A 6,433-nucleotide genomic window follows, 5' to 3' on the forward strand; every position below is an offset into this window, starting at 1 on the left:
CTACAATATCACGGAACTTCAAGGAAAAGCCTTGGGGGTGGCACAGGTGTTCTAAACAGGGCCACCAAGGTCATATGACTTCATGCTTACAAAGTATCTCAATAACAGGGCAAAGATACAGAAGATGTCCTGGGTGGGTGTTCTTAGTGGAAGTCCAGACAAAGATTGCAGAGGGACTGCCAAACCCTGTTATGCAGGAGATTGGATCTATTGATCCTGAAGGTATAAACAAGCATATAACTATGTACATGCTCATACATGCAGATGTATGTAATCACAAACACACATATATTCTCAAGCATGTATATGCACATACACAAAATACACATGAATGCATATACATATGTGTATATATAGCACATGCATATATATTCATATTAGCACAGAATACATGTGTGCATACACACATAATATACAAACATAATATATATATATATATTATATATATATATATATATATATCACATGCACATACGATATGCACACCACACACATGCACTCTCTCCTTGGCATTCTGAGATACAGGGAGTTAACAATAGATCTGAGGTTACTCCTCCATCTTCCTCCCCACAGGGCACATGGCCACAGGTGTTTTCAATCAACCTCCTTCATGGCTACCAAAGAGGGTTTGGCTGAGCAGCGGCACCGCTGGCCACTCAAGAGTAAGTGTGTGTGCCTATGTGAGGCTCTGTCAGACACAGTATAGAGAGCTGGAGGCACGGCCTATAGTAAGTGAATGAACTTACTATAATTCAAAGGATATTTTCCAAGACTCACACAGCTTTTAACACTCTTAATGTGTGGGTCTCTGCGGCAGTGCCACAGATGGCTGTCTTCCAGTTGAGACTCAACCATGGGTGCTGCCTTCTAGACTTCTCAGCAGCTAAGACAGGGCTCATTAATGCACACCATGGAGGGGGAGGGGTCATGAGTCCCCAACCCCTCCAAGGATTTATTAGCATCAGTGGTCACTGGTGGGAGGACTTGTCTTCAGCAGTGTAGCTGTCTGCAAGTTGTACATACTTCTGTAAGTAAATTCAGACTCACTGGTTCAGAAGTTAGACTTGAATGGAGCTGTTCACATCTCAGAAAAAGTCATACCAGACAGGATGTCAGGGCAAAAGAAAATTATTCCCTTCAAAATAATTTGACAGAAAATAAGTGTCGACACCAACTCAGACTCGGGTCCTTAATTAGCAAGGCACTGTTGAGCTCATAGCCCTGTTCACACTTCTGGGCAGGTGCACGGAGCCTGCAACAGATCTCATCAGTTTCTTCACTATTATACAGGCTCCTCTTTCTCTAAGAGGAGGCTTATCCAAGGCTTTCCTACTTAAAGTTAAACCAGCGAAGGCACAACTCTGACTGCTGAGTTGGCACCAAGACTTCAAAACAAGGAATGGAACAGGACCCAGCCATTTCTCCATAAATAAAGCACATAGTCCAGAGCGGTACTTTGCCACTTCTCAGTAAAACACAGAGTCCAATAATCATGCCCTTTAAAACCACTTGGGACCTTTAAGATGTCAAACAAAATTCCGTTAACACAGAGATATAAACCATGTAAGTCTCCATGTGCCTGTGGAGATTCCCCTGGTGATTTAACGTCAGGCTCAGGAAGCAGCTCAGGTGCTAGGAAGAGTAACGGAACTCTGGTCACCTCTCAATGGGGATACGGGGCACTTGCCGGTACCTCCTGTGGATGCCTTTCTTTAGATGGACACACTCTGAAACCAACTCTTAGTGTCAGTATAGTGGCATAAACAAATTCAAGGCAGAAAATTCTGAACATGAGAAATGGCATTTTTAGCTTAGTAAGGAGACCCCAGGAGTTTTGCTATTGCCGCTGGTTGTCTCTTGATGGCCAGTGGTGCCTTGTTTCTCTGAAGCACTGTCCTACTCTGCTGGAAGAGGTGGTCATGCTACCCGACCTGTGGGGACCTATCCTCAACTTGGGCATGATGGGGTGATATATGGATAAACATGGCAGGAGGTCCATGATGAGTTTTGGACAGACCTCTGAGGGGAACCCCATAGAACCTGTGGATATTTGTCTCTTCAAGGGGACACCAGCTTAGGGAATCTCAGAGTGCTACCTGGGACTCAGGGTCCCCAGGGCTCCTTTGCAGGGGAGCACAGCCTTGTTGACATTCTCTGTCCTCTTATTCCCATCCCCAGGGCCACCGCACATGGCCCTGCAGAAGCAATGCCAACCTGAATTAACTTGGGTGTCTGGAGAGGCCCAGGCACACATCTCAACAAAATCCTGGCTATGGTTGGTTCTGCTTTCACAAGAACGGAAGATCTGGGGTGACTGATGTCGTGCTGTCCTTCCAGCTGGCAGCGGCTCCAGGCACACCGGCACATTTTTCTAAGCAAGTGTCTCGTCTGCCTCCTGTTTCTTCCATTGTACTGCAGGCAGCCAGAATAAAATACGCCAAATACTCCTGGCAGAGGTGCCGGCAGCTGATGGATGTAACTTCTCCATGCATAATACGTGAGGAGAGGGGTGAGGGCTGTCTTAAAACGGCCGTTTTTCCTCACTCTAGTGCCAAAGATAAATGAGACAAGTCACCACTAGCAAAATGTACAAACTTCCCAATTCCAAACCTATTTCCCATTTTCCTCAAGTACAAGTAGCAGGAATCTGGGTTCACTGTCACTGTCCAAAACAACCAGTGTCAAGTACAAATAAAACACCTCAGCAGTGGCTGTTCAAGATGAAGCTGCTAAAGCCATTGTCTCTTTAAATTGGAAAGAAAGGAAGAAAAATATTCTGCAAGTTGCAGAACCAAATGTCACATTTGTCTAGACCCCAAATCCCCTCTGTTTAAACAGGGTGATTAATATCGGTTCCTGTAGGAAATTAGATTCGGGGATGCACAGCAAAGCAGATAGGCAGATTTCTGGGCAGGGCAGCCATCTCTGGGTACAGCGTTGATTAATCTGCATCCCTGGAATACAAAATGAAACATTGGGCTCTCCTGGGCGACAGGAAAAAATGACTTTCCCCTCCTGCAGACAGAGGGAAGCAGGGCCAAACATAGCAGACGGGGAGGCCGCAGCATCACGTGCCCGCGGTGGGCTGTGTGTGGCAGGGCTCTGGTTTTCAAAACATCGAGTCACGTTTGCAGATATAACAGCTCCTTTCTCAGCTGCTGACAGTTCCATCTCAGAAAGTTCTCTTTTCCTCCTGCCCGAGGATTCGTAGAAACACCAATCGCCCCCTTTCTAAACAGCCTTCATCCTTAATCCTCCTCCCCCAGGTATATATATATTAAAGACACACCATCTCTCTGAAGAGCAGGAGTGTGGAGACTGAACGCAGTGTGGTCCACGCCCACCAGTGTTCCTTGGAGCAGTGAATCTGCACACACTTTCAAAAAAAATTTAATGAAAGACTAAATGAATAGAGATATTTGTGCCAGAAACTTAATTTGCAAATTTAAATGCCTCTCCTCCTAATCCAGCATTCTCACCTATCACTACAGAATGCCAGTGTGGTCGTGGTGTCATCTGGTCAGCAGTGAGCATAAGATTTTGGATCAGTGAATAATTGTGTTATTTATTTTAAAAAAATATTTACAGCAAGGATGAGCAATGTCACTTTCAGTGGGAATTTTGTAGTTACCAGGAACCTAAGCCTGCTATTCTGAACCATTCAGGGCCTCTCCAATAATTGTATAGAAGTGGGCATTATGCTATATTATTAAGGCTGTAATTTCCTGCTGAATCTGTCTGGATGTTTCTTTTTATCACTTGGCAATTTCTATCTAGTTATAGCATAATTAAGTTTCCTGACCCTTGCTCACTCTTTTAACAGGACGCTTGGAAATATACTAGAATTGCAGATCCCGGGCTGATGTCCTCTCTCCCTGCACAGTAATGGAATAAAATTATTAATCCAGTAATTGTATAGCACACATTACTTTGCATTGAATGTCTCTCATTCTCATTTTCCGTTAGTGACAATCAGCCAGAGGTACAAATCATTGCTGCAGGGAGCAGGGGTCTTGGGAAAGCCTCCATTCACCCTCGGGAGACACCTGTGCTGCGTGATTATCTAGAGGCAATATGGAGCCGGCCCCAGCAAACAAAACAAAGTTAATAAAGCAGACTAAGGAGCAAATTTTTTCCCTGCCCCTGGCTTATTTGCCAAAACTAGAACTGACCACCTAATGATAAACCATCCATGATATGTAAGATGAAAGGCAGATTGGAAGGGCTCTTGAGCCCCATGGAGCACAGATAGCAAGGACACCAGACGCACAGACACATCACAGGTCTCAGAAGTACCAGCTCTCTAATCATGACTCTGTTTACTAGAAATAAGAGGCATTCTGTCCCCACTGTGTGTACACACACCCTGCGGGCTCTGTAAGTCAGGCTATATCCTGTGTGTACATGCTGGCCGTCTGGTGTGTGTGGTGTGTGTGTGTGTGTGTGTGTGTGTGTGTGTGTGTGTGTGTGTGTGTGTGTGTGGGGGGGGGCTGCTCTCCAGGTAGAGGACCATTCTCTAAACACTACAGAAATGTCCTGAAGAAGTGAAGAAAAGTGTTTTTTTGTTTTTCAGGTTTCTCTGACCTATTTCCACCAGACTTAATATGTTCTGAAAAAGAGATACAGTCTTAGAGATGGAAGGGGCATTGGAAAGGGTATGTATACTTACTCCCTCCCCCAAGAGCTCTAGGCCATTATTGGAACAAGAAGCTGCTCTGCTTGCTTCCTCAGAGCACATACAGGTGTGCTCTCTGGGAAGACAGGGCACCAAACAGAACCACCACGGGGCTCTGAGAACAAGTCCCTGCTTATGTGTATCATGTAACAGCACATTCAGTGTGTGACAGGCATGCCGTGTATGTAGATGAAACATGTCATTTCCCATGCTGAGGTGTGCCCTTGGGTCTCAGCAATACTTTCAGGTCTTCCCCTAGGGAGACATCAGTGTCACAGCGTGTCCAGCTAAGTGTCACTGACAGGCCATGGAGATCCTTGGTGACCTCTTCCCTCGTCTAAATAAACAGGCAGGACACTTTCTGTCCTGTGGCCCAGTCAGAAGCAGAAGCAATAATTTTAGGAATATTTGTCCATAATGTTGCTGATGCCATATCCTGAGGAAGTTGGCCCTATGTTCTATACCCAAAGCACATCTGATCATTTCATTGTAGCTGAACAAGACACCACAGAAGGACGACAATGGGCGTCACCGAAATGAGGCTCCAGCTCATGGACAGCCATGGCAGTTTAGATCGATAGCTTTCAACTGAGGGTGAGTGTCCCATGGGACAGCATGAGTAAATCTGGAGACCTTGGGTTATCATGTTCCAGGTGGAAGGCCAGTGTGACTGGCATGTAATGCACACTCTGGCAGTGCTCTATGGCACTCACAGTCCTGTCTCTGGTGAGGAGTCAGAAACAATGTTGAAGGTGATGAATCTGCACCTCGGTAGACTAAAAAGCAGTCACAAGCAGAGCATAGGAGCCCTGCAAGTGCAGAGACAAATAAAGCACTCAACTTCTTACCCCACCCCAGCTTCTCCCCGCCAAAACTTAAACCCAAGCAATCATTTCCATCTGTAACATTTTGTTTCCTAGCTAAGAGACAAAATGAAGAGAGAGAGAGAGAGAGAGAGAGAGAGAGAGAGAGAGAGAGAGAGAGAGAGAGAGATGGGAACTACAGGGTTTCCTCCCGTCCATTCCTGATGATGCCATTTGAAAACTGAAAATAAAACCAAAACGAAAATAGTCCTTACTGTGGATACACATCAGACTGTGGAATTTATAGCTCATGTCACCAGCCTATGCCCACGGAGATTATTTTGTGAGTGGGTGACAGCAGCAGCTCATACATGCAGGAAGTATAAAGGATCAGCACGTGAGCCTGGGGAAAGGAAACTTCCATTTTCCCATCTTCTGTGGAGCTGTCAAAATTTTTTTCCAGCTTTCAGCAGTTACAGCCTCCTGCCTGAAGACATATTCGTATTGGCAGCTTAACACCCTGTCCGGCCTCATCTTTGGTTCTTAACTTCTTAATTTCTAAAAGCAAAGGAAACTGTCACTCACTCTTGTTTTACTGCAGAATCACACATGGGACCACTTGGTAAGATGTGACACCACCTGGCTTTCAAATCCAGCAGGGTAGGAGCCGCTTGGAGCTGCCTGCGGCAGCATGAAGCAACTACTAACTAATAAACATGCGTTTGTACCGTACGATGGGAGGGACCATCACTAACTTCCTATTGTTTCATTGATAAAAATGATCCTGGGAGCAGAAGAATATATTAGCTGCCTCCTTTGGTTTTCCATCTAGAAGGCTGAAAGACGTTTCTAGAATAGATCAACTTTCTTTCATTCTACGGAATAATGCATGAATGATTATAACACACGCTCTATCTCCCATTTTTGCTCCACCAGTGGAAAAAGCGCCTGACAT

Source organism: Cricetulus griseus (genome assembly GCF_003668045.3).
Source record: "Cricetulus griseus strain 17A/GY chromosome 1 unlocalized genomic scaffold, alternate assembly CriGri-PICRH-1.0 chr1_1, whole genome shotgun sequence".
NCBI classification, from domain to species: Eukaryota; Metazoa; Chordata; class Mammalia; order Rodentia; family Cricetidae; genus Cricetulus; species Cricetulus griseus.